This window comes from Dromiciops gliroides, chromosome 3, assembly GCF_019393635.1.
Source record: "Dromiciops gliroides isolate mDroGli1 chromosome 3, mDroGli1.pri, whole genome shotgun sequence".
NCBI lineage: Eukaryota > Metazoa > Chordata > Mammalia > Microbiotheria > Microbiotheriidae > Dromiciops > Dromiciops gliroides.
Genome location: NC_057863.1, coordinates 666,220,354 through 666,234,124, shown reverse-complemented (window position 1 = coordinate 666,234,124; position 13,771 = coordinate 666,220,354). Strand labels below are relative to the sequence as shown.

Below are 13,771 nucleotides of genomic sequence, written 5' to 3'. Positions count from 1 at the left end.
CTGGAGGAGTCTCCCCTCCCCTCCCTCCTCTTTCCCCCTCCCTCTTTTTCTTTTCCTGGGGCTCTGTTCCCTTGGCCTGCCCATTCTCCAAATCCTAATTTCTTCCCTCCGTCCAGGCTTCCCCTCATCTCTTCCTTCCTCCTCACCTCTCTTTTCCTTTCCCAATCTCTTAGGCTTGGTGTCTTTTCCTTGCCCACTCACTGTCATACTGGAACTCCTTGAGATCAGGAACTGTTCCTGGCACACAGAAGGCATTTCATAGATGCCGGTCAATCGTCCTCTCCTTTTCCCTGTTCCCAAACCTCTCCCAACTTCTTCCCATGTCTTGGTTTCCTTCCCCATCCCTCTCTTTCCCTATTCTCCTTTCTTTCTGCCTTCATTTCCCCATCCTTCCCTCTTTTCTGTGGTGCTGCAGAAAGACTGGACTTTGGGGTCAGAGGACCTATGTGACCCTGGACACAGCATATCGCAGTAAAACGAGGGTCCCTTCCATCTCTAAATCTCTGATCATGTATTGCCTCCCCCCTCATCTTTTTCTTCTTTCTCTTTCTCTTTCTTCTCCCCTCTCCTTATTTCCCCTTCTGTCTCCATCTCCCAGGCCTTCCTCCCATTTTACAGATGAAATAACTGAGGTCTGGTAATGTGCAGGGACTTGCCCAAGGTCACAAAGTGATATGTAGTCCAGCTTAGCTTTGAACCCTGGGGCTCCATATGACTGGACCTGCTCCATCCTTCCTCTCTCTTCTCCTGACTCCCCTTCTGCTTTCGAGCCCCTCCCTCTGCTCTCTCTGCTCCTCCTCCCTCCTTCCCCCCTGCCTCTTTCACTCTCACATATTCTCTCCTCTCTCCTCTCTCTCTCCCCTTCTCTTCCCTCCCTCTCTCTTCCCTCTCTCTGTCTCTCTCCCTTCCTCCCTCCTTCCCCCAGCCTCTTTCACTCTCACACTCTCCCATCTCTCTCCCCCTCTCTCCCCTCCCTCTTTCTTCCCTCCCTCTCCCTCCTCTCTCTTCTCTCTCCTCCCTCCCTCTCTCCTCCTCCTCTCTCTCCTCCCTCTCTCTCTCCTCCCTCTCTCTCCCTCTCTCTGTCTCCCTCCCTTCCTCCCTCCCTCCCTCCCTCCTGTCGCTCCCTTCATCAGTATTCCTCTCCCGTCTCCTCCGCTCTCGGCTGCTCTCGGTGGCTGCCGCACCGCACCGTCCGAGGCAGGCGAGGCGGGGGCCGGGGCCGGGGCCGGGGCCTGGGGGGGGGTGGGGGGGAGAGCGGAGCCGCCGGGGCCCCAGGAAGGCGGGCAGGAGGCAGGCAGGCAGGCGGCCGAGAGACAAGGAGGGAGGCTGCAGGCAGGCAGGCAGGCAGGAGCCAGCCCGGGGGGGGCCAGGAAGGCAGGCGCAGAGCGCCCCCCTCCCCAAGCTGTGCCTCCGCGCCCGCCCCGCCCCGCCTGGGGAGGGGGCACTGAGGAACAGGAGCAGGAGCAGGAAGAGAGACCCCGGCCCCGCCGCAGCCCCGCCCCCAGACCCCTGCGCCTCGCTGGGGGGTCATCCCCCCCCCCGGGGCTGGCCATGCAGCGTCCCCGAGGGAGCCCCGCCTCTCGCTGTGAGTAGCTTGGGGAGGGGGCCCTGCGCCCCCCCTCTAATGAGGGAGGGACGCTAGGATAGGGCGGGGGGGCGGGATCTCCTTAGAGAACCAAAAAGGGGGGGTGATTCTGGGCCAGGTGTGTGTTTATGGAGGGGATCCCTCCCTGTCCTTGGGAGGGGGCAGGCTGCGCGCCCAGCCTGGGGAGGGGGGAGATCTGGGATTGAGGACAAGACATGTGGGCTACTGTGCAGGTTTGGGGGCTGCTCCCCCCTCTTCCGGGGCGGGAGGCAAAGTCCCCTCTTTGCCGCCGCTGTTGGGGGTTGGGGGGGCCATGCCGGTGATGGGGAGGGGGGGAGGAGAGAGGCGGGCACGGGGTTTCCTTGGTGACCGTGCCTGGCAGGAGCCGTTGCCACGGCAACCGAGGAGAACCGGGGAGTTTGGGAAGTAAGAATGGAAAAGGTGGTGGGGGTGAATGCGGAGAGAGGGGGCCCAACCTCCTCTCCCCACTCCAGTCCTTGGCCCTGTGCCCCCCGGAGTCCCCATCTGCCAACCCTCTGCCATTCCTTTCCCCAACCCCATCCTATGGGTCCATCCTTAGCGCTCTCCCCAGTCCCGACCCCTTCCCTTCCCCCTCCTCTTCATTCCTCTCTCCATTCCCCACGTCTCTACCCAAATTCTGCCTGTTTTCTTCCATAGCCATCCATCTTCCCACTACTCATAGCACTGCCCAACCCCTCCCCACATCCATGGCCCTCTCCCCTCTTCTCTTCCTCTCTTCACACCTCTCTCGGTCATGATCTTTCTTTACATCCCCATCTCCTCATTCCTATTGCCAATACTCACCCTCTGCTCACCCCTTACCTCCCTACCTCCCCCCTCCTTCATGTCTCCATGATTGTTCCTGTCCTCACCCTTTATCCTTCTTCCTCCGGCTCTCCTTTATCCTACCCTTCTAGTCCATCCCTCTCCCAGCTCCATCCCTCTTCTTTGGGAATCTCTGTCGCCCTTCCCGGATCTTCAGCTAGTCCCCAGATACGCATCTGCATCTCCCACCCCAGCTCTCTTCCCATCTTTCTGCCCAAGGATCCATCCTTCTTTCCAGAGCTTCCGGCTCCTCCAGTCCCAGCCCGGGACCTCATTTCCAGTCCCAGTACCCTCCCCCAGAATCATTCCACTCCTCAAAGGCCCCAGGCCTCATTCCTTAGGACCAGCATCCATTCCCCTAATATTCCCAACCATCTCTCCCAGGGCCCCTTCCTCATCCCTCTCCCCAAGGTCCCTACCCAACCCCATGCCCTCCTCCCAGAGTCCCCATCCTTATCTGTCTCCCCCAGGGACCCATTTCTCTCCCTTGAGATCCCCAAACTCAGGCCCTCAATCCATACTTGGCTATTGCCCCCATTCTTCTCCTCCTAGATCTTCCTGTTCTGCTCCTTTTGCTTCCCCATGGCCTCCACCCAACCCCTCAAATCTCTGACCCATCCAGAGTGCTCCCTCTGTCCCCCATGCTCCTCCCCCTGCTCCCCCTCCCCATTATGCCCCTCCTCCTTTCACCCTCCAAGCAGTTATCTCTTGGAAGCCTATTATTGAGGTGGGGAATTCCCCTGAGGAGGGGCTAACTCCAGGGAGGGGAGCCTCAGGCTCTCCCTGAGCCCCCCCCACCCCCCACCCTCTGGGCCAGGAGCTGCAGTCATCTTCTCTGCATCGCCCCATTGCTATGCGCCTCACATCCCTAGTCCCAGCCCGCGCAGCCGCCAGACAGGAACTGAGGCAGCAGCGGCAGGCTCTGGGAGGAATTGGAGCCGACTACCTTCCAGGCCCCCTCGGGCAGCCCCAGTGCCTTGTCCCCCAGTCCCTTAGAAGCTGCAGGGGTTCTAGCTGTCCCCGAGGCCCAGAGCATGCTCCCCCATCTCTCCCTCTCCTCTCCTCACTCTCCCCCTGGTTCCTACCTCCTTCCTTTTCCCTGAGTTTCCCCATATTGTGGTATCTGCTTCTCTTCATGCTGCAAACTCACACATATACACAGGAAGGACATATCTGGAATTGGAGAGAGACATACTGAGTGAGCGAGAAGCTCTAAGAAAGACACACACAGGGTGAGAGGGACACACACACACACACACACACACACACACTCTGAATGAAAGAAATACACAGGATGAGAGACTCACGGGATGAGAAGGACACAGGCAGGATGAGAGCAATAGACAGGGTGAGACGCAGCAGGTAAGAGGCCCAGAGGCTCAGTATGTCCGTCCAGCTGACTTGAGATGCCCATTCAGGGTCTGTGAGGAGCCACTGGGAGAGGCAATACAACAGCTTTTGGACAGTGTTTAATTTACATTCCATTTGATTCTCAAAATGGCCCTTTGAGGGAAGCAGTATGCAGGTGCTCACCCCATTTACCAGGGAGGAAACAGGCCCCTGAAAGGAGAAGTGACTTGCCCGAGGCCACCCCGCTCCTAAATGCCCTCCAGCCCTGAGTCTTTCCCTTTCAAAACACTGAGTTACAAAGAATATAAAGAAATAAAGAGATAGTGGGGGAGGGGGTGTTAGAGAGAAGCTACAGTCGGGCTCCAGAGATTTACATGGTATCAAACACACACACACACACCACCTGACTCTGATTCCTACTCACTGAGAAACAAACACTCAGGCAGAGAGACCCCTCCTCAGAATTAGGAGGAGAAATACACATACACAGAGTTACAGAAAGGAGGCTGAATCAATCCTCATCACCCAAATATGGAATTAGAGGCTTGAACAGTAACAGACCCCAAAGCCACCCAGAGCCAGAGAGACAATCGTCAGGAGGACAGAGGTGAGCATGGAGCCTTCCACAGCCCCAGCCAAGAGGGGATCCACAGAGGGACAAAGACCTTGCCTTAGACCCCCCCACACACACACACACAGATGCCAAGGGCTTCATACACGGTGTGAGTTACAAACAGAGACAGCTCACTTACTATCAGGCTGATGGTGAAAGAGACATTGAGAATCAGAGAAAGTGCGATGTCAGAGCTGGGAGGAACCTTGTAACATGGAACATTAGAGTCAGATTATCTGGCCCAGCCCCCTAGACAGCCACAAAGTTATTGAGCCCCGCCACCCCCCATGTGTCTGTGTCTGTATGTGTCTCTTTCTCTCTGTGTGTCTCCGTCTCTGTCTCTGTCTCTGTCTCTGTCTCTCTGTCTCTATCTCTGTCTCTGTCTCTCTCTGTCTCTGTCTCTCTTTCTCACACACACACACACACACACACACACACACAGAGTCATCCCCACACAATCAGTCCTGCGTGCTATGAGATACAAACAGCATCCTAGAGAGACAGCCAGAGAGCTAAGAGGAAGAGGCCAGCTCATATTAAAGGCTCCTCCAGAGCCCAGAGAAGAAGTGACAGAGCATTGGGGGTGGGGGGCACAATCGAGTGACATCAATACAGAGAAGCATCTTTCCATAGTGGCCCCCTCTCCCTCAGCACACTCGCAGGCACGCCTGAACACAGGTCCTCCATTGGCCTGTGACTCTGTGGAAGGAGACAGAGGGCTTGGGAAGAGACCTTTGCTAGGAGGAGGAGCTGGGTTCTCCCTGCTGGCTTCCACCCCCACCTCACCCCTGAACTTTCTCATCTGGTGACCTCTTCTCTCAGCCCCCTTCAGCTCCTAGTCTCTGTCTGCCTGCCCCGTTTTCTTTCTTTGCAATCTGACTTTATTGATCACTTGTCTCTCTGTGTGTGTCTCCCTCTCTCCATCTTCATCATCCATCTTCATCTTTCATTCCCTCCATCACCTTTTCCACTCATCCTTCCCTTCTTATTGCCCATCTGTCTAAATGCGGCATCTCAAGTTGCCTGGCTCTGTCATTCTCCCCCCTCCACCACCACTCTCCAGCCTCCTGCCCCACTCCCACTCTCTTCAGTTCCTGCTGCATTCTTCTCTTGTCTTTGACCTGTCCTCCTTGGTCTGAACCCTCCCCTGCTGTCCCTGCGCTTTGCTGCTCCATGTCTCTGGCCCCATCTCAGGATCACCGCCTTCATGTCACTTTCTCTGCGTTGGACCCTCTCTGCCCACTTTTCTGTCATTCCACTGGGGCTTTGTTTTCTTTGGTTTCCTTTCACTCCCTTCTTTCTTTTCTTCTCCTTCCTCTTCTCTGTGGTCTTTCAGCCCCTCTTGGCCTCTTTCTTCTCTCTAAGAACCTCTCCTTTCATGCCTTTCCCTCTACTGGCCTAGGTCTGGCTTTGTCACTTACTCTGCCTCAGTCTCTTCTTTGTCTCTGTCTCACACCATGCGGTTGCCTTCAGACAACTTAGAGTCTGGTGAAGGATAGGACAAGCATAGATAACTGTAAGGTACACAATTTCATCCTAAGTGCTCAATGAATTCGGAGGGGATTGCTGTTCTTGAGCAATGTGGAAGCAGGGAGATGTCACTGTGATTTGGGGGAGAGGGGTTGTCAGGCTCAGTAATGCATGGGCACTTAGTGTTATTGTCTGGTTCTCCCTCAACAATGTCTAAGGTGGCCCAATGGATAGAGCATTGGGCCTGGAGTCAGGAAGACCTGAGTTCAAATTCAGCTTCAGACACTACTAGCTGTGGGATAGCCTCTGTTTGCCTCCATTTCCTCATCTGTAAAATGGGAATAATAAGTAGAACCTACCCCCCAGGTTTGTGAAGACCAAAGGAGAGAACATTTAGAAAATGCTTCACATCGTTCCTGGCACAGAGTAGGCATTTAATAAATATTTATGGAATGAATGCACAGAGTAGGTGATGGGATCTTGACTATGGCTTTGGTTGGAGGAGATGACATGATTCACATTCCCTCTCTTCTAAGGATATATGGGTGACAGGCGATAGCTGTTCCTTCCTTGGCCATGTCAAAGATCAGGGAACAGGAAGGTCTCTTTTGTGGAGGAGAGATGACCAGTTGGCTCCCTGTGTCAGCATAGAGGTGGCTCTGTTTCCCCTTCTCAGAGGATGGGTGACAGACTTTAGTCTTCCCTTCTTGATCCCCAACTATGTCACAGTCTGGGTGCCAGGGTGTAGATGTGTGGGCCTGATTCGCTCCCCCAAGCTGCCCTTGTCAAGGTGTAGAGGTGATCCGTGCTCCCATCATTCCACAGCCGTGCTCCGCGTGTCGTCTGGGTAAAGGCAACCATTTGGTTCCTACTGTCAGGAAATTGCTAACTGGCTCCCTGGGTCCAGGGGCAAATGACTCATTGCCCTTCTCATTTTTCTGGACAAGCTGTGGCTCTTTCCTCAACCCCATCCTACCAAACCCACACTCTTGTCAGGGTGTAGAATAATGATCCCTCGAGGAGTCGTCTAGTTCACTCCTTACTTTACAAATGAGAAAACTGAGCCTCAGAGAGAAGAGAATTGCCCAAAGTCATACAGTCAATGGAAGAGCCAGTTTTTGAACTCAGGTCTTCTGGCTCTAAATCTGAGGATCCTCAAAGCCCCATCATACCACAGTAGAGAAGCAATGTGGTCTATTAGAAAGAAGTTGGGGGCAGCTAGGTGGCGCAGTGGATAGACCACCGGCCCTGGATTCAGGAGGACCTGAGTTCACATCCAGCCTCAGACACTTAACACTTACTAGCTGTGTGACCCTGGGCAAGTCACTTAACCCCAATTGCCTCACCAAAAAAACAAAAACAAAAAAAAGCTCTATCTCAATGTCAGCTCCTCTTACTGGTTGCAGGTCACAGTTGACTGACCACAGCTACTTCGGTCAGTCAAAAATCTTCATCATGTCCCTGTTGCCTAGGGAATAAAATGTTTATTTTTTATTTTATATTATTTATTTGTTTTATTTTTTATTGATACCTTTTGTTTTTACACTACCCTTATTTTCAAAAGCATTGCTATCTCTGCCCCTACCCCTACTCCATGAGCCATCTTTGGAACAAAAAAGAAGAAAAACCCATCGCAGCAAAACTAACCCATACATCAACCCAGTCTTTCACACCCAGAGATTCCCACTCTTGCAAAGAGGGGAGGGAGGGGCATCTTCTTATCTCTTCTCCAGGCTCATTTGGTCATTATAATTACATGGTGTTCAGCATTAGAGTTTTCTGTGGTTGCTGTTCTTTCCATTTATGTTTTTGAAATTCCTCATGTATATTGTGTTCCTAATTCTGTTTGCCTCACTATGTTCATTATAATTAACTTTTATTTTCATGGCCCCGAAAGGCAAAACTGGGACAATTGTGCAAGTTGAAGGAACCCAGATTTTCCCTAGATGTAAGGAAAATTGCCCAATAATTAGAGCAGTTCAGAACAGAAGCATCAAGGCCAAGTGAGTGGAGCTAGGAAGATAAAGGTTCAGATCCCACCCCAACCACTTACTAGCTGGGTGACCAGAAGCAAATTGTGTCCCATCTCTGGACCTCCATTTCCTCTTTAGAACAGAGATCAGATTACCTAAAGTTCCTTCGCAGGCAGGGCTGTGAGGCTCACCTGAGGTAATGCATCTCAAGTGCTTTGCTCTCTGGTCAGGGTGTAGGTCTCTGTGTCAGGATAAAAGGGTATAAGGTTGTGATCCATACCTCCCCTCCTCACCCCCTCCCACCTCATTCATAGATGGTCACAACTGGAAGGACCCTTAGAGACCCTCCAAGTCATGAGCTCTTCACTTTTTTATGTGTTAATGACCCCTTTTTCAGATAGGGTGCAGCTGAAGTGCCCCTTCTCAGAATCATGGCTTAAATGCATAAAGTAAAGCACGCAGGATTACAAAGGACACTGATGTTATTGAAATAAAGATGCATTTTAATGGTTCATGGTCTTCCTGAAATTGGACTCCCAAGGGAGCCAGGGTAGGAACCTCTGCTCTGGTGCCCATCACATCTTCTCATGGAGGAGGAAGCTAAGGCGTTTGCCTGAAGTCATCACTCAGGGAAGTTGAGGCAAAGCCGGGAAGGTCTGTCTGACCCTCACTTGGCATGCAGGGCTGTCCCTAGATGTGAGGCAGTGCTTCCCCTGCCCTCAGAGTGGAGGTGACTGACGGGCTTCAGGCACTCCCTCAGGATGTGTAAGGGATAGTCTGTGGTCTCTCTTTTCTCTACACCCCCTTTTTCCTGAGCCCTTATTACAGTTTGGGTGGCTAGCCTCAGCCCCTCCCCCCGCCCCTCAGACTGGGTCAGGGTGACCATAAAGGGGGGCAGTTCTGTCTCAGGTGGGACTGCAGACAGCGCCCTCGCTGACCCCTGAAGGCAGGGTGGATTTGCCAGATGGGGGGGCACTAAAGGCAGCTGGGATGTTTAGAAAAAAGCAGGCAGTTCCTTCTCCCCCTCCCCCCCCCCCCCCGTTGCCTAGAAACCCACTCAAGACTGTTGTCATGGCAGTTGCAGACAGAAGAGGAAGTTGGGAGGGGGCTGTGGTGTTGCCCTAGGAAATGGAGGGGGTGGGGTGGAAATGTTGAGTCTCTACCCCCCCATCCCAGGGGGAGCAGGGAGCCAGGAGGGTGAGAACAAGTTGACAGAAGGAGCAGGTGCAGGGGCTAGGGGTGGGGCTAAGAGCTGGGGACAGACGCGGGTGTGGGAGAGCTTGAGGCCCCCCCAGAGCCCGTAGCTCTGGGCTCACATCTCAGCAAGGGCATTGATGAGCCGGAGGGCAACCAGAGGACCCCAAGTAGGGCGGGAGAGTCAGGACTCTCAGAGAGCAGCTGGGGGAGCTGGGACACGGAGGCAGGAGCATGGGCAGACACGGCCTTCAAGGCTCTAAGAACCGTCACCAGGAAGAGGGGCCGCGTTTGGTTTTTGCCCCTAGAAGGAGTAACAAGGGCTAAGCAGCTTTTAGCCAGACTTAAGGGAAAGCTTCCTAGTCAGTCCTAATCCCTAAGCATCAATTAAGCACCTACCGTGTGCTGGGCCACGTGCTAAGGCCAGGGATATGACAAGAGGCAAAGGACAGGCCCCGCCCTCAAAGAGCTTACAGGCCAATGGGAGAGACCACATAGAAACAAATACATAAAAAAACAAGCTGTATCTGGGATAAATGGGGGGCGATTAACAGGGGGATCCAACCTTCTGAAGAAGGTGAGAGCCAGGACTTGAGGGAAGCCAGAAGATGGGTGAGGAGGGGGAGCACGGGGAGGGCCAGACAAATAGCAAGAGTTCAGGGATGGAGGGTCTTCTCCGAGGCTTGGCCTGGAGACTGGGAGGGAGGGAGCGGCAGGTTGTGCCGGGCTTTGAAGGCCGAGCAGAGGCCATAGGGAGCCACTGGAGGTTACTGAGTGTGAGTGTTGGGTGGGGGGAGCTTCTCCCTTTGGGGACTGAATGGAGGGCGGCCCCTCCCCCCGGAAATCTCCCGGAAACGGTGGCTGATCAGAGATAGTGAGGACGGTGTAATGGGGAGGTCAGAAAGAGGAGAGGGTTTGGAGTGGAAGAGAATGATCTCCCTTCTGGACATGCTGAGGTTAAGATGTTTATGGGCCATCCAGACAGAAATGTTTAATGGGAAATTGGAAATGTGAGACTAGAGGTCAGGAGAGAGGTGAGGGCTGGATAAGTAGATTTGGGAATCATCAGCATCAAGATGATAATTGAATTTATGAGCGAGGATGAGATCACCAAGTGAGACAGTGAAGAAGGAGGATGAAGAGCCCAGGACAGAGGCCTGGGGGACAGACACAGCTAGAGGGAGGCTGAGGGGAAGCTGAGAGGCTCTGTCAGGCCCAGGCCTACCGAAGCCCCGTCCTTGGCCATGCTGGAGCACGGATGCCCACCAGTGGTTCCCGTGCCCTCAGAGGGAGCTGCCCCTGCCCAAAGGCACTTGCTTGGCAGTGCCCTCTGGGTGAGGTCAGTAAAGGAAGATGAGAAAGTGTGGTCAGACGGGGAGGAGGAGAGCCAGGGGCCAGGGAGGAAAAGAGTATCCAGGAGGAAGGGTGGTCAGCAGCATCAAAGGGGGTGAAGATAGAAAAAAGCCATCCAATTTAACCATTTATATCCAAGGCTGTCCCCAAGTGGAGCAGGTAGTGAGCTCCCCATCAGATGCAGACTGGATTGCCGCCTGGGGAGGATTTTGCTGCTGTGGCACAGGCTGGAGCAGATGAAGGCCCTGCGAGCTTTGAGTTGCTTTGGTTCTCTATAGGACTGGGGGTTCACTGGGCCGGATAACTGGATCCTGGGGAGAGAGGGTCAGGGACCAGTTATGGCTCTTCAGACATGTAAACAGACGGCTAAGGCATGGGAGTGTAAGAAGCAGGGCCAGCCAGGAAGCTTTGGCTAGAGGGGACCCCATGGGAAAAACCCTGGGGTTCAGGGGTAGAGAAGAGCATCAGAGAGAGCGTGCTGGAGGCACGCATCGAGGGTCTGGGGCCAAGCAGGTCCTGAGGGAATGGGACAGAGCTTGGGGACGGGGAGGAACTAGGGCAGGGAACAAATAACCGCAAGTACAGTCACTCAAGAGTGTATCTGTGTGTGTCTGTGTGTGCATTTTGTGTGTTAGGGAGTGTATGTATGTGCAAATTGATGTAAGTGTGTATGTATCTGTGTGTATGTTTATAAGTGTGTGCGAGAGTGTGAGTGTGTGAATGTATGTATGTGTGTATATTGTGTGAGTGTGGGTATTAGGGGTGAGTGTGTATGAGTGTGTATATGGGCATGTGTAAGTGTGGGTATGTACTGTGTGGGTGTAAGTATGTGAGAGTGTGTATTGTGTGATTGTGTATGAGTATGGGTGTGTATGTGTGAGTGTGTACATGTGTGAGTGTGTGTATTGTCCGATTGTGTACGTATGTGCATATTGTGTGTGAAAGTATATGTGTACATGTGTGAGTGTGTGAAGGGAAGCTTGAAGGTACGGAAGGCCCCACACCTCGAGGAAGGACAGAGTTAGGGGGCAGATGTGGGTCTTTGGGTACAGCCGAGGGGAACTCAGGGGAACAACATCGGTCGGCACCAGAACCTCCTGTCCAGTTCAGGACCACATTTCAGGAGGGAGCTAGACAGGGTCTGGACCACAGTGGCCGCTGGAAGCTGCCTGCAAGCTGCCCTGGGGCAGACCTTGGTGGGGGCAGGGCCTCACCCCTCCCATAACCCCCACAGCAGGGGCAGCAGGGGCAGCAGGCGCCACCCTCCCCATTTCACGGATCAGGATTTGCCCAAGGTCACCCTGCTCATAAGTGTCAGTTGGGGTGCCCACACTCAAGTCTCCCAGTGTCTGGGCTTCTCCAGGGGTGGGGATCTCCCCATCACCAAGCAATGGATTCCGTTCCACAAACATTAAGTGCTTGCTGCATGCACGGTTCTACTTCGCTCATTTGGAGTCAGTCAATTCAGCCCCTGGCCTCGCTCCCCTCTCCTGCCCTGGAGGGTAGAACACACCCATGGGTATAAGGCGGTGCGAGGCATTTGGGTCGGAGAGGAAGTGACAAAGCCTTCTCAGATGAGGGGACTCTTGTCCAGGAGGTCACAGACATGCCCTGCCACACACACTCTGAGACTGGGGCCGGGGGAGCAGGCCAAGGGAGAGGGAGAGCACGATTTGGGGTGCAGGGGGAAGGGCTTGGTGATAGAGGGGAGAGTGGGGGAGGGGGTGACCGGGTCTAGGGAGGGAGCAGGTCAGGTAGAGAGGTGGAGATGAGGCCTTGGTGGGGACCGATGATCAGGGACTGGAGAAAGGTGTGGGGGAGGGCAGAGAGTGGGAGTGGTGAGGCAGGTTTTCTTCTCTGGGGACCCTCTTCCCCCAGCCCCAACTCTTCCCTCCAAGGGCCAGTCATGTGTCTGCCTGATCTGCCTCTTTCTACACGGGGTGTGCTCCCAATGGACAGTGAGCTCCCTGGGGGCAGGGCCTGTCCCTGCCTTTATATCCTCAGGAGTGAGACTCAGGGCTAGGGCTGTGAAGAGGCGGTCAGAGCCCAGGAAGTCCTTAGAATAATGGTGGCCAATGGTCCCATTTTACAGAAGAGGGCACCAAGGTTCACAGCAGGGGCTGCCTCCTCAGTGGTCACACAGCGGAGACCTCCTGGTTCCCGGTCAGTCCCCTCTTACCTGGAGGGGATGTCCCCTTAGCTCCTCTCCTCTCCCTGCCCTTCCTCTCTGCTCCTCTCTCTACACACTCTCTGGGCTTTAGCCAGGGCCCTGAGCTTCTGTCCACACAGGGTGACAAAGTCCAAGAGGCAGGGACAACCACCGGCTGTTCTGCCATTTGCTGAATGAACTCGAGCATCTATGTTTCCCTTCTCCTTCCAAGCTTTATCTGACCCACTAATTATAGAACTGGGGTTGGTAATGAGGATACCTTACCTGGAATCAGAATTTCAGAGGAGGAGGGGCTCTCGGGAGTTGGACCTCATCCAATCCCCTTATTTTATAGATGGGGAAACTGAGTCCCAGGAAAGTGAAGGCTCGCACACAGTCCCATCAGAAGTGGGATTTTCCAGGAAAAAAAAAAAAAGAACTGTGGAGTATAGATGCTGAATGAACCATACTATTTCTTTTGTTTTGGGTGCTGTTGTTTTTTTCTATTTTGAGGTTTTTCATCATTGCTCTGATTTTTCTCTTATAACATGACTAATGCAGAAATAGGATTAATGTTATTATGTATATATATATATATATATATATATATATATATATAACCTATATCAGATTACCTGCTGTCTAGGGGAGGGGGGAGGGAGGGGAGGGAGGGGAGGGAGGGAGGAAAATCTGAAATGGTAAAGCTTGTATAAACAAAAGTTGAGAACTATCTTTACATGTAACGGGAAAAAATAAAATACTTCATTAATTTAAAAAATTAAAAAAGAAGTGGGATTTTACCCCAGGCCCCTGTCTCCAGCACCAGTAGAATTGCCATTGTATCCAAGCTGGACCTGTGAGCACCCATTCACTAGTTCTCAGAGTGGCTCGCTTGCCTGGGGAGTAGAGGTGTATCTGGGTGGGCACAAACAGGGCGGCTGCCCTGGACGATATTCTGCCATTCGTCTTTGAAAAGGGGGAGGGGAAGCGAGGAGAGCAAGGATGAGTTGACTGAGGACCCGGGACCAAGCCAGGCTGATGACAGGTCAGGAGAGGCGAGCATCCTAGCTAGGTGACCTTGGGCAAGCTTTCTGACTTCTGTGCACTTCCGTTTGCTCTGCTGGAAGAGGAAGGGGTTGGACCGTGATAGCCCAAAACAAAAACCAACCCAGCTTCGAGGCTGTGCTCTCCCCTCCAGTATTCCATCATCACATCCTTTTTCCAGGTCTGTCTGCCTT

General features: G+C 53.5%; 1 protein-coding gene across 2 annotated transcripts in view; it reads left to right on the top strand.

Moving 5' to 3' along the window:
* Window positions 1-1,112: 1,112 nt before the first annotated feature.
* LRRC4B (leucine rich repeat containing 4B) overlaps window positions 1,113-13,771 on the top strand; it is a 50,977-nt gene continuing 38,318 nt past the window's right edge. Inside the window, exon 1 of one of the 2 annotated variants that reach the window (XM_043996579.1) lies at window positions 1,113-1,197. The gene's annotated coding sequence lies outside the window, so the exon portion shown is untranslated. Of the gene's footprint in view, window positions 1,198-1,254; window positions 1,586-13,771 lie in introns of those variants that run through there. The other variant, XM_043996577.1, reaches the window with a different exon arrangement.